General features: G+C 39.9%; 1 long non-coding RNA gene across 5 annotated transcripts in view; it reads right to left on the minus strand.

Annotated features, from left to right (window-relative positions):
- Positions 1-1,250: 1,250 nt before the first annotated feature.
- Positions 1,251-23,323, minus strand: part of LOC134807664 (uncharacterized) — a 34,212-nt gene continuing 12,139 nt past the window's right edge. The window contains exons 4-5 of one of the 5 annotated variants that reach the window (XR_010148697.1): positions 10,324-10,405; positions 7,158-7,894 (exon numbers count right to left, since the gene is read on the minus strand). This is a non-coding gene — a long non-coding RNA (uncharacterized LOC134807664). Of the gene's footprint in view, positions 1,522-7,157; positions 10,406-23,323 lie in introns of those variants that run through there. The other 4 variants (XR_010148691.1, XR_010148696.1, XR_010148699.1 and 1 more) reach the window with 4 other exon arrangements.

Consider the following 23,323-nt stretch of genomic DNA (forward strand, 5'->3'; position numbering starts at 1 on the left):
TCAACTAATGTTTTATGTAAAATCATTTTTTCCATCTGAACAGCAATTTTAAACTGAGACTAATCAATAATTACTACACAGTCTTAGGATAAAAGTTAGTAATAGAATTTAGTGTTCAATTACAGATTGTTCCAGTTGCCAAAATAAAGATAAGTAGTTTGGAATGGAAGTTTCGTTTTTACTCTAATCTTTGAAGCTGAGTTTGAGCCAGATGTCTTGTTGGAGGCATAAAATGGCCCCAGGGGCAGATGCTCTTCACTCAAGGCAGGAGGAGCCCATCAGTGCTGGTGTCGCTGAGCACCTCCTGTGTGCAGATCAATGTACCTTGTCTTTTCTAACTAGTGCTTTCAAGAAACTTTGAAATCCAGTTCTAGTCACACTCCCACCATGAAATCTTGTTTGCCAGTGATCACAAGGTTGTAGCAATACCAACTCAAGCCTACCTGGCTGGGACCGTGGCCTCGCCACCCCCATCATGTCCGCAGCATTCCCTGGCCCTTAGGTATGCCAGTGGTCACGTGTTTAAGTTGTCTGCGTCCCCATCCCAGTTGAGCCCCAGGAGCAGGGGCTTGGTTTGTTCACTGCTGTTCACCCACTGCTGAAAATAACACCCCCTTTGTCAAAGTGGAGTAAGTGTGTCCCAACTGCAGTGAGGAGCTGCACTTCCATGAACTCGGAGGTGCCCAGCAAACCCAGGACGGCTGTAAACACAGAGAGGGAGACCAGTACCCAAAAGCTGTCTGGAGGAAGTAGAACTGGGTCCTGAGCCTATAGGTTAATGTGACTGTGGTTTTTACACATTTGTTATCATTCCCTTGGAGTCCTGGGCTTGCTTATAGCACTGAGAAGAACAGCCTGCCCCCTCGCCCCTCTGGCAGCCAGGAGGTGACTTCTGACAGCCAGGCATGAACAGCCCGAGGCTCGGGAGGTGCATGCAGGGCAGTGCACGGTGTGAAAGCTTCCTGAAAGCTGCACGGTGTGCAACTGAAATTTATAAAAATGTTAAATATGCTGTGTTTCCTAAAGTACACACATCTGTAGGAAAAAAGTTTTCAGAATCGTAAAGTTTATATATCTAATTTTAGTTATTTGATAAATTAACTTATCTGAAGTACTTCATTCTCTGCCTGTGGCAGACCAATTAGATAGTACATCCAGTGTCACATACTTTCAGGGGTAGCGTATTTTTAGTTTAGTTTCTTGCCATCATTTATTTTTATGTTTTCATTTGCTTTAGATGTAGGCGAAGAGTCGGTCTCTCTTGTCTTTATTCAAAAGTTTCTGTGTCCCTGGGCATTGCTCTGCCCCTCCAAGACTCCCCAGTCCTGTTTCCTTTAGCCCACCTGCTCCTCATGTCTGGAGATGGACTCCTGCTTCGCAGTATCCCAGGAATCTCTTAAGTGTGGAAAGGTGGCCAGGTGCGGTGACTCATGCCTGCAATCCCAGCATTTTGGGAGGCCGAGGCAGAAGGATAACTTGAGCCCAGGAGTTTGAGGCCAGCCTGGGCAACATAGGGAGACCCTGTTTTTACAAATAATAATAAGCAAATAAGGAAAGACATCTCAGGCTAGAGTCTCTGGCTATATGAAGATTTTGTTTCAAATTTTTTCATAATTTCTACTAATGACTACTCCATAGTAGCAACTTAATAGCAGCAGCCTCACAGCAGTGCATGGGAAAGGTGCTTAGTGAGTGACCCTGAGCCCTCCCAGGCGGGGACTCGAGGGTGAGGCAGGGAGGGAGAGAGGCTCTGCAGCCACACGGCCGCAGTTGGAATTCTGTCTCTTTCTTATTTATTTACTCAGGGATCTCAAGCATATGACTTCATCATCTCATCCATAGTATCTGGTAGATTTTAGCATCTACCTCAGAGCACTGTTATAAAGATTAGATTAGTTCCATCATAGGAAGCTCTTGGAACAGTCTGTACTCTGTGTTAGCCACTATTTTGATTTTCTTTTGAGGAGGATTTAGGCAGAGGGATGACAGCTGCATGGAGATCCATTTATGACCCAAGAGGTAAAGACAAGAAAATGGGGCCCAGAGAGATGGGCTGAAGGTCACAATGGAATCAAGGACAGAGACCAAAAATGTAGCTGTCCTGACAGCCGTGAAGAGCTTTTTCATTACGACTTTATTTCCTAAGTCTATAAACTTTGATTTTACTCTGATGTAAATTAAGTGACTTTCTTAAATGCGTCACATGACTTAAAAAATTTTTTTTAAAATTATACTTTAAGTTCTGGTATACATGTGCTCAATGTGCAGGTTTGTTACATAGGTATACACATGCCATGGTGGTTTGCTGCACCCATCAACCCATCATCTACATTAGGTATTTCTCCTAATGCTATCCATCCCCTAGCCCCCCACCCCCCGACAGGCCCTGGTGTGTGATGTTCCCCTCCCTGTGCCCATGTGTTCTCATTGTTCAGCTCCCACTTATGAATAAGAACATGTGGTGTTTGGTTTTCTGTTCTCGTGTTAGTTTGCTGAGAATAATGGTTTCCAGCTTCATCCATGTCCTTGCAAAGGACATGAACTCATCCTTTTTTATGACTGCATAGTATTCCATGGTGTATATGTGCCACATTTTCTTTATCCAGTCTATCACTGATGGGCATTTGGGTTGGTTCCAAGTCTTTGCTATTGTGAACAGTGCTGCAATAAACATACGTGTGCGTGTGTCTTTATAGTAGAATGATTTATAATCTTTTCATCATACTACCTGACTTCAGACTATATTACAAGGCTACAGTAACCAAAACAGCATGATACTGGTACCAAAACAGATATATAGACCAAAGGAACAGAACAGAGGCCTCAGAAATAACGCCACACATCTACAACCATCTGATCTTTCACAAACCTGAGAAAAACAAGCAATGGGGAAAGGATTCCCTATTTAATAAATGGTGTTGGGAAAACTGGCTAGCCATATGCAAAAAACTGAAACTGGACCACTTCCTTACACCTTTATACAAAAATTAACTCAAGATGGATTAAAGACTTAAACATAAGACCTAAAACCATAAAAACCCTACAAGAAAAGCTAGGCAATACCATTCAGGACATAGGCATGGGCAAATACTTGATGTCTAAAACACCAAAAGCAATGGCAACAAAAGCCAAAATTGACAAATGGGATCTAATTAAACTAAAGAGCTTCTGCATAGCAAAAGAAACTATTATCAGAGCGAAGAGGCAACCTACAGAATGGGAGAAAATTTTGGAATCTATCCATCTGACAAAAGGCTAACATCCAGAATCTACAAAGAACTTAAACAAATTTACAAGAAAAAAACAACCCCATCAAAAAGTGGGTAAAGGATATGAACAGACACTTCTCAAAGGAAGAAATTTATGCAGCCAACAGACATGAAAAAAAGCTCATCTCTGGTCATTAGAGAAATGCAAACAAAAACCACAATGAGATACCATCTCACACCAGTTAGAATGGCTATCATTAAAAAGTCAGGAAACAACAGATGCTGGAGAGGACATGGAGAAATAGGAATACTTTTACACTGTTGGTGGGAGTATAAGTTCAACCATTGTGGAAGACAGTGTGGTGATTCCTCAAGGATCTAGAACCAGAAATACTATTTGACCCAGCAATCCCATATGACATTATAAAATAATGACCTGGCAAATTAGATGGAACTGTTGAAAAGGGCTGTTTTTAAAATTTCAGATCATATTGCTAATCAGGCTTTTGTTTGCTCTGGTGAGTGTTGTTTTAAGCAACACAATCCAATGCTAATTTACTGTTGTATAATAATTTATTCAGTAGGCCCTGCTATATCCCAAGCACCTGGCAAGTAGTAGGCACTTGTTATTCCTAAAATGAATGAGTGACTGAGCATACAAACCAACTATTGTATACATAAATGTTTTCTAAGTTACTCCAATTATTATTATTATTATTTTTACCACAGTTAAACTCCTTCATAAGTTCTACTTGAAGTAGGAACTATTAAGATACTCTAAGATAATTACATTTGTGCTGATAGTTGTACTGCACCTACAGGTTACTTTTTTTTTTTTTCAAGCAAACTGCATAGTTAGAAGCAGAGGAAGTTATTTCCACTTTATTTTTTTATTTTGTATTTTTCTGAGACAGAGTCGCTTTGTCGCCCAGGCTGGAGTGCAGTGGTGTAATCTTGGCCCACTGCAACCTCCGCCCCCCGGGTTCAAGAGATTCTCCTGCCTCAGCTTCCCGAGTAGCTGGGATTTCAGGCACCTGCCACCACACCTGGCTAATTTTTGTATTTTTAGTAGAGAGGGGGTTTTGCCATATGGGTCAGGCTGGTCTTGAACTCCTGACCTCAGGTGATCTGGCTGCCTCGGCCTCCCAAAGTGCTGGGATTGCAGGCGTTAGCCACCATGCCTGGCCTATTTCCACTTTATAAAAAGATTCTACACAAAGATATCCTCTAATTTCCTAACTTAGCAGGACTTTTCTTATACAGAAAAAGATATATTTACATATATATTTTTCAGTTTTCCTAATTGTTGATCCAAGAATTGGTTGTAGGCTATTTAATTCCAGGCATTTCCTATAATTACCCCCATAAAAATGCCAGATTAAAATGTATTAGCAAAGTATGTTAATGCTCCTGAGAACAGATTTGTTAAAGAAGGTCCAAGAAATGACAGTGTTGTCACCACTCAGAAATGGCCATTTCCATTGAAGGAAGTGCTCCTCAGCTCCCCTGAGAGTCTGACCTCAGTTGAATTAAATTTGACCTTGTAACCGATGTTTTTAAGGAAAATTGAACATAGATTGCTGACGACGGTGAATAGGTGGTGTCAGGGCAGTTTGAGCACACTGGGAATATAAGGCTCCTCATTATATGGCATGCCAAAAAGTTTGTCCTCCAGGCAAATATCCAAATTATATTGGAAGTTTGAAATGCCGGTATTGATAATAGTCTGCAAATATCCACTACCATCTTCATTTTTCTTTAATTCTCACCATATTTATCCTACCAACAAGATAATTTGTAGAGTATGACTAAACACAGCAACTAAGAATGCTTTTACCAAAATAAAATTATAAGTTGTGTAACAGTTCAGTTTCAGATAAAAAAGCAGACGTTCTTTCTGCCAGTGCTAGAAGTCAGTGAACATTTGACAGAGAGTCAAAATGGTTCCCAAGAAAAGCAGAGAAAAGGGACAACCCCAAAAATAGAATCACTTCTCACAGACCACTGCTTGAGCAACTTGTGAGCTGTAGGAGGGGCGCTGGTTCCTAAGCCTGAAGTGGAGGACATGTTTTAATCCAGCCTGCGTGAGGTTGTAGTGTGGTGCTTCCTTACCTCGGGGCAGCGGTGGGCGGGCAGTCCACACATTGCTAAAGGACCTGAGGAAAGTGGCTGGAGCGTCCAGAAAATTGATGAAAACTACAAAGTCTGCTTGGTTCTGCTTTGGCTTGCTAGATTACATCCCTTTTTTGTAAAAGACAATAAACTTGAGAAGTCTTTTTAAAATTAGATAATCAAAGTTGAGATCACTGAGGGCTGTGTCCAGCACACACGCTAGCTGGGAAGCAGCAGAGCAGGAAGGCACAAGCACAGATTGTGGGATCCCCCTGCTCTCCAGGTCTGGCCCCTCCCTCCTCAGTGGTGTGGCCTTGGGGCCAGCTTCTTCATCTCTCCCTGCCTCAGTTTTCTCATCTCTAGAGCAGGGATAATAGTAAGACCTACTTCACAGGGGCATTACAGCATTAAAAGGGCATCAGGTACTTCAAATGGTGCCTTTATAATAATCACTCAGTAAATGCTTACAGTTCATTATAAGTCTAAAGGAACCCAAAGGCGAAGATTGAGCAAAGCTGATTTGGTCTGCCCAGTGAAGAATACTTTCTGTATTTTGTAGTAAGGCTGACTTTAAAAATAGAGGTAGTGGATGTTGTTGTTTCTCTTTCTCTGCCCCTCCCCATGTATGTGAGGCCCTTCAGGAGCCCAGGCACACATGCAGTGCCAATTTGCTCCCAGATCCAAGGGTGTTCAGAAGTGGACTTCGAATTTCAAATAGCTGTGATTTTATTTAACTTTATTGAATTCTAGTTTTATTATATTACCACCAGAGAGTTTGGCCTTTAAGATCTCTAATTCTTTGAAATGATTAAGTTTTCCTTTGTAGCGTTCTTTATAATTGATTTTTGTAAATATTCTATTGATGTGTGAAAAAAATACAGATTCTCTATTTGAAGGATGTACTTTCTTTCTGTTTATCTAATTCTTCCACATCTTTACTTGTTTAGAATTGTCAGATTTGAGGAGATATGCAGTCATGCACTACATAACGATGTTTTGGTCAATGACCGACCGCGTGTAGTGTAGTGGCCACATAAGATTGTTTCCTTTTTTTACTGTATCTTTCCTATGGTTAGATATATTTAGATACACAGATACTTGCCATTATGTTACAGTTGCTGTTCAGTGCATTAATATGTTGTATAGGTCTGTAGCCTAGCTGTGTAGGTGTTGTGTAATACACTCTGTGATGTTCACACAATGAGGAAATTACCTAGCAATGCATTTCTCGGATCAGATTGTATCCCCCTTGTTAAGCGACCCATGACTGCATAAAAAACTTCCTATAATATTTGTGTTTTTAACAAATGTTCATTAAATTCCCAACAGACTTTGCTTTATGGCTAATTAGGCTTATGGACGATTACAGTTTCTTTGTTAATTGTCTTTTTCCCTGTTATCTTAGTTACCAGTTTAACCTGAAATGTAATCTTGTCAACTATGAACACGGCCCTTTTCACCTCTATGCTTATGTATGCCTCGTGATGTCCATTCTGTAGTCCTCTGTGGGTAACTAGTCTAAACTGACTGTGCTAAGCTAATCCCGTGCCTTCTGCTGATGATTTCAGTCTTTTAAAAGGAATTTTAAAACATGATATTAAAGAAATGTAGAAAACTTATTTCGATGATAGGAGGGGAGGTAGTCGGGAAGGCCTTATCTCCCAGGGAACACATATTCTCTGTTCTGGTATTTCTTCCCCTAGTGGAGCAGCAGTTCCAAACCCAAATGTTGTCTCAGGGGTCCTTTTCACTTTTTAAAATTACTGAGGACCCCAAAGAGATTTTGGTCATGTGAGTTATATCTATTAACGTTTGCCACATTAGAAATTAAAACAATTTTTAAAATATTTCTCCATTTATTTAAAAGTAAGGACTGGGCTGGGTGCAGTGGCTCACGCCTATAATCCCAGCACTTTGGGAGGCCGAGGTGGGCGGATCACCTGAGATCAGGAGTTTGAGACCAGCCTGGCCAACATGGTGAAACCTGTCTCTACTAAAAATACAGAACTTAGCCAGGCATACAGAAAATTAGCCGGGCATGGTGGCATGCACCTGTAATGCCAGCTGCTCGGGAAGCTGAGGCTGGAGAATCGCTTGAACCCAGGAAGCAGAGGTTGCAGTGAGCCGAGATCGGGCCATTGCACTCCAGCCTGGGGGACAAAAGTGAAACTCCATCTCACAAAACAAAACAAAACAAAACAAAACAAAACAAAACAAAAAAAGAGTAAGGACTGTATGTCTCACACCTTGGCACACCCTCCTGGTGTCTGGTGTGATGGAGGGGATTATTCCTCATCTCTGCTCCTGAGTTCAGTCTTCCATAGTGTAGCATGTTGGACTGTATGTCTCACACCTTGGCACACCCTCCTGGTGTCTGGTGTGATGGAGGGGATTATTCCTCATCTCTGCTCCTGAGTTCAGTCTTCCATAGTGTAGCATGTTGGACTGTATGTCTCACACCTTGGCACACCCTCCTGGTGTCTGGTGTGATGGAGGGGATTATTCCTCATCTCTCCTGAGTTCAGTCTTCTGTAATGTAGCATGCTGGGGCCTCTGGAGCACTTCACTGCACACTAACAAATGTGAGGATGGAAAAGGAAAATCATATCTTAGTGAAACTGTGGAAATAGTTTAGACCTCGGGCTCCCCTAACAGGCCCCTAGACGATGCTTTGGGAACCGTGGTGGTAGAACTCTCTCTCCCAGACTCACTCTGCCCTGACCCCTCTTATTGGTGAGAAACAGGCATGTGTAACTCTTCTTTTTCCTTTGAGGAATAAAAGATATTTGTACATTTTGGTCTGTTTCTTTCATGTCTTCAGTGCTGTAGGGCAAGAAGCCTATCTGGGGAGGCTTTGGTTATTAAGCAATGCTTACGGCTGGCTGGCTTCATCTCAGTCTAGGATTCAGATTAGGAAATCCATTGTTGTGTGAATCTGAATCGCATCTGCCAGTCCAGCTATTATTAGCGATAATGCTGATAACCTCAGTTGGCCTGAATCCTTTGTCTCTAAATTGATTCTAAAGTGAAGCAGGGAAAAGGGGTGCTATTCAACACTAAAACAAGAAATTTAATAACAATATTCAGTTAATTTGAAAAGATAAAGGAACAGGATTGAAATTTTAACAATGGTCTTCTCAGCTTTGCTTGGCCTAACCTAATCTTATCTCTGGCCAGTGCCCTCAACTGGTGTGTTTTAGTGTAAGATATTTTTATGTAAATATGTTAGAAATCACAGAATGTTTTCCCCCCAAAGATTATCATGTAATTGTCACATTTATAATGTTATTTGTGGCTCAGTATATGACTTAGTGATTTCTCATTCTGGAAATCAAGAAAGGCTGGAAGGAGAATTGGAAGGAAGGGATGAAAAACTCCATTTTCAGAGAAATAAGAGGCAGATGCAATTCACACACTCTAAAATGTGCATGAGGCTTACCAAAAGCAGCTAAGCCTGGGCAGCGATAGTATAGGCGGAACTGAGCAGAAGGGCTCAGGCTAACAAAAGCACTCGTCAGGGCCAGGTCTAGAAGTCGAGCCCCACATACCCTGTGCACTGAGAGGCTGAGTCGCAGATGTTCAACTCCAGCTTGCAGAGTGCAGAAGTTCCAGGGAGGACCACTGACAGCAAAGGGCTTCCTGGATCCAGTTTTACTCAGAGACATGGGCTGTGGGGTCTCCCAGGGATTCACATGCAGGTAGCGGCTGGGGGAGAGAGTGCTGGAACTGGGAAGGCTGGAAGCTGCCCTTCCCCCACCCTGAGGGCATCTGCAAAACAGGTGCCCTAGGAAGTCCCACCTCACTCTGAAATGCCTGTTAGAGAAGGTGACCATCACTGCATGGATATTCTCTAAGGAAATTGTGGGAAATGTGTCTGTGAAGCAGGATGGAATCATGACCAGACAGTTCATCATAAATGAAAAAAACAGGAAACTCATGAAGCAGTTCTGTGGCAGAAGATCCCAGTGCAGGAATGCCACAAAACAGAAAAGAGATTTTAATGAGGTTGAGTATCCCTTATCCCAAATGCTTAGAACTGGAAGTGTTTTAGATTTTGGATTTTTTCAGATTTTGGAATATTTACGTATACATAATGAGATAACTTGGGATACAAGCTTAAACACGAAATTCATGTATGTTTCACATACACCTTATACATATAACCTGAAGGTAATTTTATACAGTATTTTTAATAATTTTGTTCAACCCGTCACATGAGGTCAAGTATGGAATTTTCCACTTGTGGCATCATGTCCATGCTCAAAAAGTTCCGGAGTTTGGAGGATTCTGGATTTTGGAATTAGGGATGCTCAACCTGTACAACCAAGTGAGACAGCAGGAGACAAAGTCAAGTTGGCAGAAAAAAGGATGGCAGCAGCCAGGAGAACCACCACAGAGGTGAAGGTGCGATTGGAAGGGCCCAGGAGAAGACAGATGTTTTGGGAAACACAAAAAAGGTGATGGAAAAATACGAATGAGAGAATTAATAAGAATGAAACCGTAATCATGAGTTTAAAAGGAACTAGAAAGAAAATTACAGCTGAAGAGAACAGGGAGAGGGGTTCCAGCATATTTATCATTGGAATCTTCAAACAGGAAAACAAAACAAAAGGACAGAACAAATATTTAAAGATAATGTTCAGGAAAATTCTGCTCAGGTAAAAATAGATGGAAGTGTACATTGTGAGAGGACAAATTTTATGCTGGGGAAGGTTGACTGAGAACAGGTTATGAGTGTGCCATATCCTACAGGAATTATTAAACTCTGAAGATGAAGCAAGAACCTCCCAATGGGTAAACAAACATGTCATCTCTTACTGAGGGAAAAGATCAGGGTGGCTTCAAATTTCTCCAAATTCTTCAGATAGTGGAGTAATCCTTACTTATGGGATCCTCCAGGAAGAAAGGATGGCCCATGAATTTTATGTCCAGTCAAACCATCTTTTGTATCCAGTCTTCAAACAAACACTATTGATCATGTGAGAACTCAGGGAATACTCACTGTTCTCATGAGCAGTTTCGGCTGGAGAAACAGTGTCCATCAGACTGGATGTCAGTGAATCTCTACAGCGTCAGCTGTGTGGCTGAGGGTGATGGAGCAGAGTGTGAGTGGAGGGCAGAGGAGAAAAGGTCGGTGGTTAGAGGTTTGTTGACTGTCTCACCTATAATCACAGGGAGGCACTAAGATGTTATTCACTAAAATCAAGTTGTAGAGGAGAGGGATGGAAGGAAGAAGGAGCAAGATGAATGACAGTTTTATCACAATGTGGAACAGGAAACTAACAGGCTAAGATGTGTTGTATGAGGATTCCGAAGGAGAGGGAATTACATAGAGTTAAAATTCCAAAAGTAACCCCTAGTACAAAATAGTGAAAACATTTCTAAATTTCAGAAGAACTACAGAGAGAACACAAACTTTTTCAAAAAGCTACAAAAACATGTCATAAAAGTAAGACCAAACATTGTATCTATACATGTAAACACATAACTTTATACACATAACCTGAAGGCTGGTAAAAGTAAAAGATTTCAGATTGAATCAAAAAGTGAAACCCAACTCCAAGTTGTACGTAAGAAGCCCACCTAAAACAGAGATTTACAAAAGTTGAAAATAAAAGAATGAAAAGATATACTAGGCAAAAGTGAAAAATAAAGTGGGACAAAAAGCATTAAAGGAAAGCAGCAGCCCACTTTTTCCTGCCATGATGCACATCAGAGTAAGGGCAACTGGAAAAGCAGGGCATCCCTGTAGGGGCAGGTGGAGCAGCGGCGAGGGCCTCGGTCATCATTCCCACAGGAGACCTCTACTTCGTGGGTTCTGTCACAGGGATTTGTTACTGTGGCTTCCCAGAATACAAATTCTACAATTTTGTATTTTAGTGCAATTTATTTGCTATTTAATAATGAGTTTTCAAATACAAAATGCTATTTAATAATGAGTTTTGGTGTTGTGTTTCCTTCTTAATTTCTACATGGAAGGGCTGTTTGATTTATTGATTGTCTGTTCAGCAAACAACTGCGAGTATGGGCTTAGGTTGTGAAAATATTTGTTAGTGCCCAACCATTCATTCTAGCCTCTTTCTGGTGTGCCCTTTTGATACAGAGGCTGGAAAGCTAAAAGCTCCATTTCAGACTCTTGCAGCCTGGGCTCTGGGAGGAGATATGCTTCCACTAACTAAATGAATGCCTGCAAGACTAGAAGACAGAGCTGCAGGCTGCGGCTGCCTCAGCTCCCTTGTATGAAGGTCTCTTCAGGTTTGCATGGGTAGTGACTGTTTCCTATACTTGGACTCTGACTGATACAGTGACTTAATTTAGGATGGCATGTTAGAAATCTTCATGCGTGTGTGTTATATCACTGTGGTTTGTAATTCCATATTAAATTCTATTCCATTTGAGTCCATTCCTTTCCATTCCATTCGAGTCCATTCCATTCCATTCCATTCCATTCGAGTCCATTCCATTCTATTCCATTCGATTCCATTCCATTCCATTCAAGTCCATTCCATTCCATTCGAGCCAATTTCATTCCATTATATTCGAGTCCATTCTATTCCATTCTATTCCATTTGAGTCCATTCCATTCCATTCCATTCTAGATCATTCCATCCCAACCCATTCCAATCGAGTCCATTCCATGTCATTCCATTCGAATCCATTCCATGTCATTCCATTCGATTCCATTCGATTCCATTCCATTCCATTCCATTCGAGTCCATTCTTTCCATTTCATTCGAGTCCATTCCATTCCATTTAATTCCATTTGGGCGCATTCCATTCCATTCCATTCGAGTCCATTCCATTCCATTCGAGTTCATTCCATTCCATTCGAGTCCATTCTATTCCATTCCATTCGAGTACATTGCATTCCATTCCATTCCATTGCTTTCGGGTCCATTCAATTCAACTGCATTCCATAGGTGTCCATTCCATTGCATTCCGTTCCATTCCATTCCATCCCATCCCATCCCATCCCATCCCATCCCTTCCATTCCCATTCCCATTCCATTATATTCCATTCCATTCGAGTCCATTCCATTCCATTCCATTCCATTCCATTCTATTCGAATACCTTTCATTCCATTCCATTCCATTCCATTCGGGTTAATTCCATTCTGTTATAATTCTATTCCATTCGAGTCCATTCAATGCCATTCCATTCCATATGAGTCCATTCAACTCCATTCCATTCGGGTCCATTCGAGTCCATTCCATTCCAATGCATTTGAGTCCATTCCATTCCATGCTATTCCATTTGAGTCCATTCCATTCCATTCCATTCCATTGCATTCAAGTCCATTCCAAACTCATTACATTCCAGTCCATTCTATTCCATTCCATTCTTTTCCATTCCATTCCATTCCATTCGAGTCCATTCCATTCGGGTCCATTCCATTCAATTCCATTCGAGTCAGTTCCATTCCATTCCATTTGAGTCCATTCCATTGCATTCCATTCCATTCGAGTCCATTCCATTCCATTCCATTCCATTCGAGACCATTCCATTGTATTCCATCCCAATCCTTTCGAGTCCATTCCATTCCATCTGAGTCAATTCCATTCCATTCCATTCGAGTCCATTCCATTGCATTCCATTCCATTCAAGTCTCTTCCATTCTATTCCATTCAAGTCCATTCCATTAGAGTCCATTCCATTAAATTCCATTGTATTCCATTCCATTCGAGTCTCTTCCATTCTATTCCATTCAAGTCCATTCCATTAGAGTCCATTCCATTAAATTCCATTGTATTCCATTCGAGTTCATTCCATTCCATTCCGTTCCATTCATGTCCATTCCATTCCATTTGAGTCCATTCCATTCCAATCCTTTCGAGTCTATTCCATTCCATTCCATTCCATTCTATTCCATTCAAATCCATTCCATTCCATCCCATCCCATCCCATCCCATCCCATCCCATCCCATCGCATCCCATCCCATCCCATCCCATTCCACTCGAGACCATTCCATTTCATTCGGGTCCATTCCTATCCATTCCATTCGAGTCCATTCCAATACATTCCATCCCATTCGATTCCATTGCATTCCATTCCATTCCATTCCATTCGGGTCGATTCCATTCCATTCCGTTCCGTTCCATTCCATTCGAGTCCATTCCATTCCGTTCCACACAATTCGAGTACATTCCATTCCATTCCATTTGAGTCCATTCCATTCCATTCCATTCGAGTCCATTTCATTCCATTCCATTCCATTCCATACCATTACATTCCATTCAATTCAAATCCACTCAATTCCATTCCATTCCATTTGAATCCATCCCACCACATTCCATTGGAGTCCATTCTATTCCATTCCATTCCACTAGAGTCCATTCCAATCCATGCGAGTCCATTCAATTGCATATCATTCGAGTCCATTCCATTCCATTCCAGTACATTCCATTCCATTCCATTCCAGTACATTCCATTTCATTTCAATCTATTCCATTCCATTCGAGTCCATTTCATTCCATTCCATTCCATTCTTTCGGGTCCATTCAATTCAACTGCATTCTATTCGAGTCTGTTCGATTCCATTCCATGCCATTCCATTCCATTGCATTCCATTCCATTCGAGTCCATTCCATTCCATTCCATTCGAGTAATTTTCATTCTATTACATTCCATTCCATTCGAGTACATTGCATTCCGTTCCATTCCATTGCATTCCATTTGAATCCATTCGACTCCACTCCGTTTGAGTCCATTCCGTTCCATTCGAGTCCATTCCATTCCATTGCATTCGAGTCCATTCCATTCCATGCTATTCCATTTCAGTCCATTCCATTCCATTCCATTCCATTCCATTCGAGTCTTTTCCATTTCATTCCATTCCATTCCCTTCCAATCCGTTCCATTCCATTCCATTGCTTTCAGGTCCATTCAATTCAACTGTATTCCATTCGAGTCCATTCCATTACATTTTATTCCATTCCATTCCATTCCATTCCAGCACATTTCATTCCATTACGTTCCTTTCGAGTCCAATCCATTCCATTCCATTGCATTCCATTCCATTCCTATCGAGTCCATTCAATTCCATTCCATACCATTCGAGTCCATTCCATTCCACTCCATTCCATTCCATTCCATTCGAGTCCATTCCATTCCATTCGCGTCCATTTCATTCCATTCCATTCCATTCCATTCGAGTCCATTCCATACCATTACATTCTGTTCGACTCGAATCCATTCCATTCCATTCCATTCCATTCCATTCGCATACATTCCACTCCATTCCATTCGAGTCCATTCCATTCCATTCGAGTCCTTTCCATTCCATTCGAATCCATTCCGTTCTATTCCATTCCTTTCCAATCCATTCCTTTTCATTACAGTCCATTCCATTCCATTCAATTCCATTCCATTCGTGTCCCTTCCATTCCATTCCATTCCACTTGAGTCCATTCCATTCCATTCCATTTGAGTCCATTCCATTCCAGTCCATTCCATTCCATTTCATTCCAGTCCTATCCATTCCATTCCATTCTATTCCATTCCAGTCCACTCCATTCCATTCCTTTCCATTGCATTCGAGTCCATTCCATTCCGTTGGAGTTCATTCCAATACATTCCATTCCATTCCGTTCCATTCCATTCCATTCCGTTCCATTCCATTTGGGTCCATTCTATTCCATTCGATTCTATTCCATTCCATTGCATGCCATTCGAGTTCATTCCACTTCATTCCATTTAAGTTGAGTCAATTCCATTCTATTCCATTCCATTCCATTCCACTCGAGTCGATTCCATTCCGTTCCATTCCATTCGAGTCCATCCCATTTCATTCGAGTCTATTCCATTCCATTCCATTCCATTCCATTCCATTAGAGTCCACTTCATTCCATTTCATTCCATTCCATTCCATTCCATTCCGGGTCCATTCAATTCAACTGCATTCCATTCCATTCCATTCCCTTCCATTCCATTCCATTCCATCCCATCCCATCCCATTCAAGTCCATTCCATTCGATTCCATTTAATTCCATTTGAGTCCATTTCATTCCATTACATTCCACTCCTTTCGAGTTCATTCCATTCCTTTACATTCCATTCCATTCGAGTCCATTCAACTCCACTCCATTCCACTTGAGTCCATTCCACTCCATTCCGTTCAAGTCCATTCCATTCCATTCGAGTCCATTCCATTCCATTGTATTCGAGTCCACTTCATTCCATGCTAATCCATTTGAGTTCATTCCATTCCATTCCATTCCATTCGAATCCATTCCATTCCATTTGAGCCCAATCCATTCCATTCCATTCATTTTGAGTGCATTCCATTCCAATCCGTTCCATTCGGTTCCACTCCATTCAATTCTATTGGAGTCAATTCCATTCCAATCCATTGGAGTCCATTTCATTTTATTCCATTCTATTCGAGTCCATTCCATTCCAATCCGTTCGAGTGCATTCCATTGCATTCCATTCCATTCCATTCAATTCTTGTCCATTCCATTCCGTTCCATTCGAGTCCATTCCATTGCATTCCATACCATTCTAGTCTATTCTGTTCTATTCCATTCGAGTCCATTCCATTGCATTCCATACCATTCGAGTCTATTCCGTTCTATTCCATTCTAGTCCATTCCATTCCATTAGAGTCCATTCCATTAAATTCCACTGTATTCTTTTCGAGTCCATTCCATTCCATTTGGTTCCATTTGTGTCCATTCCATTCCATTTGAATCCATTCCATTTCATTTCTTTCGAGTCCATTCCATTCCATTCCATTCTATTCCATTCAAGTCCATTCCATTCCATTCGGTTCCATTCCATTCCATTCCATTCCATCCCATTCAAGTCCATTCCATTCCATTCCATTCCATTCGATTTCAATGCATTCCATTGCATTCCTTTTGGATCCTTTCAATTCAACTGCATTCCAGTTGAGTCCATTCCATTCCATTCCATTCCATTCCATTCATGTCCATTCCATTAGAGTCCATTCAATTCCATTCCATCCCATTCAAGTCCATTCCGTTCCGTTCCGTTCCATTCGTGTCCGTTCCATTCCATTCCATTCCATTCATGTCCGTTCCATTCCATTCCATTCCATTCGAGTGCGTTCCATTCCATTCCATTCCGTTCCATTCCATTCGGGTCCATTCCATTCCACTCCATTCCATTCCATTCGTGTCCATTCCATTCCATTCCATTATATTCACACATCACATTCTGGTTTAATGCTTATTCAATAATGAACTGTTTTGTTTTTCTACTTCCTTTGTGGAGAAAATTTTTGGGTTGAGAGATTTTGAATTTAATTACATTTAACCCACACATACTTGGGAGGGCTTGCCATAGCTTGCACTCCCATTTGGCTCTGTGACATCACTCTGCACTGTGTTTTGTCCTGGGTCTCTGGCATACCTTAGTCTCTTGCCCTAACTTACTTTCTTTGGCCTACACCTTAAGCAATAGGTCCTCCAAGGTTCCTGCTCGATTTCTAGTTTGTTCATTCATTCGTTCTTTTGTTCTTTCTCTCTCCTTCTTTCTGTCTCTCATTGTCTCTTCCTTTCTCTCTCCCTCTCTCCCTCTCTCTTTCTCTCTTTCTTCAGAGTTTTGCTTTTTTTGCCCAGACTGCAGTGCAATGGCACGATCTCAGCTTGCTGCAACCTCCACCTCCTGGGTTCAAGCAATTCTCCTACCTCAGCTTCCCAAGTAGCTAGGATTACAGGCATGTGCAACCACGCCTGGCTAATTTTTTGTATTTTTAGTAGAGATGGTGTTTCACCATGTTGGTCAGCTGGTCTCAAACTCCAGACCTCAGGTGATTCACCCACCTCAGCCTCCCAAAGTGCTGGGATTACAGGTGTGAGCCACCACACCTGGCCAAGTTCTAGTCTTTTCTTAATATGAAAAATTTCAGCCATGCTAAGGATTTCTACAGCTGACTACATGTGATGAGGGCTAATTTTTAAAAAAATCTTCAGTCCAGATCTCATTTCCAGATTTGAATTTTAATTGTCTATTGGACACCATCATAGAGCACCTTTTCCCATTAGCACCTAAAATGCACCATGATAGAATAGTGGAGTAGAAATAAATAATTTTGGTTTGGTATAAAAAAATCTTTGTTCACATACTAGAGCTGAGTTATAGTTGTGGCAATTAGCTCTGTGACCTTGGAAAAGTTATTTCTAACCTCTTCAAGCCTTACTTTTCCATCTGACGAATCAAAATAATATTAGTGTTAGTATTGTCTCACGCATCTGTGTGAAGAGAGTCCACCAACAGGCTTTGTGTGAGCAACAAGGCTGTTTATTTCACCTGGGTGCAGGCAGGCTGAGTCTGAAAAAGGAGTCAGTGAAGGGAGACAGGGGTGGGACTGTTTTATAGGATTTGGGTGGGTAGTGGACAATTACAGTCAAAGGGGGTTGTTCTCTGGTGGGCAGGGACGGGGGTCACAAGGTGCTCAGCGGGGGAGCTTCTGAGCCAGGAGAAGGAATTTCACAAGGTAATGTCACCAGTTAAGGCAGGAACTGGCCATTTTCACTTCTTTTGTGATTCTTCAGTTATTTCAGGCCATCTGGATGTATACATGCAGGCTTGGGCCCAGAGGCCTGACAAGTATGAGTATTATAAGAAATAATTTATAGAAATCAAGAAAATAATTCAATTTACCCTAATATCAAAAAGAATGAAATTGTAGGAATAAATTTAACCAGGTAAGTGAAAGATCTGCACAATGAAAACTATAAAACATTGATGAAAGAAATTGAAGAAGACACAAGTGAATGGAAAGATATTTCATGTTCATGGATTGGGAGAATTAATAGTGTTAAAACATCCATACTATCCAAAGCAATATATAGATTCAACACAATCCCTATCAAAATGTCAATGGCATTTTTCACAGAAATAGGAAAAACAATTCTGAAATTCATATGAAACCACAAAAGACCTGAAATGGCAAAAATAAATAAATAAATAAATCTTTAGAGCAAAAAACAAAGTTATAGGCATTACACATTCTGATTTCAAATTATATTACAAAGCTATAGTAATCAAAACACTGTGGCACTGGCATGAAAACAGAGATGTAAAGCAATGAAACAGAATAGAGCCCAGAAATAAACCCAAGCATATAAAAGTTAACTAGTTTTTGACAAGGACATCAAGAAAACACAGTGGAGAAAGAATAATCTCTTCAATAAATGGTGTTATGAAAATTGGATATCCAACACTGGGGAGACTGGACCCTTATCTTACATCATACACAAAAATATACTCAAAATGGATGAAAAATCTGAAACCATAAAATTTCTGTAAGAAACATAGGGGGAAAGTTTCTTGATATTGATCTTGGCAATGATATTTTTGGATATCACACCAAAAGCTCAGGCAACAACAACAAGGATAAATACATGAGACTACATCAGACTACATCAAACTGAAAACCTTCTGCACGTTGACTGGGTGTGGTAGTTCACATCTGTAATCCCAGCACTTTGGGAGACCAAGGTTGGAGGATCACTTGAGGCCAGGAGATCAAGGATCACCCTGGGCAACATAATGAGATCTGTCTCTATAAAATAAATAAATAATAAAAAATTAAATGAAATAATCAACAAAATGAAAAGACAGCCTACAGATTGGGAGAATATACATGTGTAAATTGGGACTGTCCTGGGCAGACTGAGATAATTGATTGCCTTACCTTTTTCTGAAAAAATTACTACCTGCCCTTGGGGCTGTGTTTTTGTCTTACCTAAGAATTTGCCCATGGGTACAACAGCATGCTGACACAAAGCAAGAAGCTTGTATAGTTCTGATCTTAAAGTAGAAAAAATCATCTGTGATGAGGAATGGAATTGGACTTGGTGCAGCTCTATCTTGACTGGGAGCCATAAAGGCAAAAATGTTGAAGATCGAACACCCCAGCCTTTGGGCATCTACAGTGGATTTTTGGGATTGAGTTGCCTGGAACTTAGGATTGCAGGTTTGGAGGTGCTTTGAATAAAATGGATGTTCCTTTCATAAAAAATTTTGAAGCACCAAAGGAGGAAGGCCTTGGTAGAAGATAGTGAAGGATGCTTCCTATCAATGGAGTGAAATGTTTGATTGTATTTGCACTCTGAGGTGCAGAGATGTTTGGAGAAATCTGTTAGTGGCAGGATGGGAGGAATTGGTCTTGAGAGCTAGAAACTCTGAGGTCAAGTTTTATTGTGATATACCTAGGTATGATTTTTTTTATTATACTTTAAGTTTTAGGGTACATGTGCACAATGTGCAGTTTAGTTACATATGTATACATGTGCCATGTTGGTGTGCTGCACCCATTAACTCGTTATTTAACATTAGGTATATCTCCTAATGTTATCTCTCCCCCCTCCCCCTACCCCACAACAGGCCCTGGTGTGTGATGTTCCCCTTCCTGTGTCCATGTGTTCTCATTGTTCAATTCCCACCTATGAGTGAGAACTAATCATGCATGGAGTTTATAGCACTTTGAATCTGTGGCTTGATATATTTGTTTGTTTTTGAAAGTTCTTACTGTTTTGGAGGGGGCAATCTCAAAGAAAATTGCAATAACAATACAAGGAACTATTTTTCTCTGAAATGTTTGTTGATAAGTGGCTGATATAATGCCCTGTCACCCTCGATTAGTTTAATTCATATTACCTGTTGACTAGAACATTCTAAAAACCAGAGTACAATGATCAAAGTGAGGAAATTAAATTGAGCTTACTACTACCAATGAATCTTCAGACCCCACTCAAATTTTATCAATAGTCTCAATACTGTTCTTTATATCAAAAAGATGAAATCCAGAATTAAGCATTTAGATTTCATGCCTCTTTAGTTCCCTTGAGTTTGGAAAAGATTGTCTGTTTCTCTTGACTTTTATAACCTTGAAATTTTTGAAGATTACAGGACAATTTATTTGTAGAATATCCCTCAGTTTGGTTTTTTTCTAATGTTTCCTCATTATTAGATTCATTTTTTATAGGGTGTCACAGAAGTGATGCTTTATTTTCTCATTGTATCTATCAAGTGGCTCATGATTTTGATTTACTCTGTTACTGATAATGCTCAACTAAACCTCTTGATTAAAGTGGTTCTGCCAAGATTCTCACGTTAAGGTGCACTTTTCCCCTTTGTAAGTAATACATAATTTGTGAGAAGATACCTTAAGACTACATAAATATCTCATTTCCTTTAACGAATTTCAATATTCAATTATTATTTATATTAATATGATGTCATGAATTCCTTTTTTCAATGGGTTATAATTCTGTGACTGTCACCATTTTATTCTGATGTTCAAATTGTCCCATATTTGGCCTGTTGGAATCTTTTCAAGTTGGCTTCTCTGCTTTTTTTGGGCATGTCTCCATCATTCTTTGAGCATTGCCTTACTTTCTTGTACAAAAAGATATTCTGGGCTCATCTTATACTTTCTGTGCTCTAGCTTTGAAATGACCATTTCTTCAAAGAGCTCTGTTTCCTTTTAGAGGAGGATGGTTTTTAGAAACCAAGTTCTAGGTAGCAGGTGTGCTTGTTGCTGTTGAGGTGTTGCAGCTCCCAGGCCCTTTCCGTGAACAGAGCTAGGAAAGTTTGATTATATGTGCGTTAAACCTTTTACCATGTCTGATATGTCTCTTAAGCTCTTTTCTAAATTTGCATTCTATGCTTCTCAGTGCTTTTATTTTCTACTTCTTTCCATTTTTTGAGTATTCTTGTTTTCTTACCAACTTTATGGAATTTGCTGTTAAACCTATCTGGTAATATCTTAATTTTAGTCATTGAAATTTTCAGTTATAGAAAATCCATTTGATTCTTTCATAGAGTCTTTAGTTTTGTTTATATTATATTTATATATATAAATACTATATATAAAGTATTAAAATCCTAATAACAAGATTTTATATTTAAACACAAAATACTTGCTGAATATTTATTATAGTATCCCAACTTTTAAAGAGAAAGATATTTAAAAATAAACATGACAAGGAAATTAGAGAAGTCAACTTCTTAAATATAACCAAAGTGTCAAAAAACATTTAAGTCAGTTTAAAAATTAAACTTTAGGAAAAAAGGTAAACCTTGTAAAAGTCTCATTAAATTTCAGAAGCCTACAAAACGTCAGCAACAGAAAACATTTAGTTCACATGTGCATTACATTCTGGTTGAATTTTTTCCCTCTGTCCATTTAGATTTATATTGGCTAGTCTTTTCATCAACAAATTTAGTTTTTAAATCTTGTTTTTAAGCAATAGAAAATCCTTTATCATTTCTAGAAGATAAACCCACAGCAGAGAGAAAAGACTATTTAGCCTCAAATTCTACAGCATAATAAACAACTACAGGGAAAATGACAAATTTTTTTTGTATGTATGTATGTATGTATTTCTAAGGGAAAAAATCCTTCTATATAAAACTCACTGGATGACACCAATTTTTCTAAAAGTGGGAATCAATACTAGAAGGATAAAACACCATTTTAAAATTCATGTTCCAAGTCAGTATTTTACTTTAATAACAGTTACAAAATAGTGAACAACGCACATGAAGCGATAATAGCCGAAATCATATATCAGCCATGCATGCAGTTCATACTTGGTAGAGGGAGGTAGGAGGCACTGAAAGTGCACTGTTGGACGAATTTATAATCACTCTAAAAACAAAACCCTCTAAAAAGGGAACCTAGGGACTACCCAGACAAGATGGAAAGGCTCTGATTCATTTATTAGACTGCATAGAATTTCAGTCTGTAGTGAGCAGGGTACGTGGAACTCTATACATAAAATTCTGTGTCATATTCTTTTTTTTTTTTTTTGAGATGGAGTTTCACTCTTGTTGCCCAGGCTGGAGTGCAATGGTGTGATCTCGGCTCACCGCAACCTCCATCTCCCAGGTTCAAGCAACTGTCCTGACTCAGCCTCCCTAGTCGCTGGGATTACAGGCATGCGCCACCATGGCCAGCTAATTTTGTATTTTTAGTAGACACGGGGTTGCTCCATGTTGGTCAGGCTGGTCTCGAACTCTCGACCTCAGGTGATCCGCCTGCCTCAGCCTCTCAAAGTGCTGGGATTACAGGCGTGAGGCACCGCGCCCAGCCTCATATTCTTTCACTTAATCCACAATATCATGTACAATGGGCAAAACTGTGCTCCATTTCTAAAAATAGTTAAACTGAGAAATTATTCAAAGGTACATTTTTATATATAAGATATAGCAATTTTAAACATCTTACCCCTTGTGATGAATAAGAAATGGCACAAAGCCACTACATATCATTTGAATATAAAACTTTTTTTCTTTTAAAAAAGCTCTCATTTCCCATGCAATTTTAAGAAATAAAATTTTCCCCAAGGGGATGGCAGGAATGTGATTTCATGAGAATTACTATAGTTGGAGAGAGTCCAGAAAATCTAAAATAATAAAATTGGTTATAAGCTGACAAATTTTATTGACTTAACTGCAGGTTAAGATTTCACTCTCCTGGCTTTCAGGAAAAGGCCCTGACAAGTTAAATGAGAATGATTTAAAAATATAAATTCAAGAAGCTACATAAATACTTATAAAAGGTTATACAGTGTGTTGTATTTTTGAGATGACTTTTTTTGAGCCTTTTAAGTCAAAGAGTCAGTTTAGTGATTTAAATATATAAACTGAGAACACCATAAAGTGATAGACTGGATTAAGAAAATGTGGCACATATACACCATGGAATACTATGCAGCCATAAAAAAGGATGAGTTCATGTCCTTTGCAGGGACATGGATGAAGCTGGAAACCATCATTCTGAGCAAACTATCACAAGGACAGAAACCCAAACACCGCATAGGTGTTTCTCACTCATAGGTAGGAATTGAACAATGAGAACACTTGGACACAGGGCGGGAAATATCATACACTAGGGCCTGTCGTGGCGTGGAGGATGGGGGAGGGATAGTATTAGGAGAAATACCTAATGTAAATGACCAGTTAATGGGTGCAGCAAACAAACATGGCACATGTATACATATGTAACAAACCTGCACATTGTGA

This window comes from Pan troglodytes, chromosome 1, assembly GCF_028858775.2.
Source record: "Pan troglodytes isolate AG18354 chromosome 1, NHGRI_mPanTro3-v2.0_pri, whole genome shotgun sequence".
NCBI classification, from domain to species: Eukaryota; Metazoa; Chordata; class Mammalia; order Primates; family Hominidae; genus Pan; species Pan troglodytes.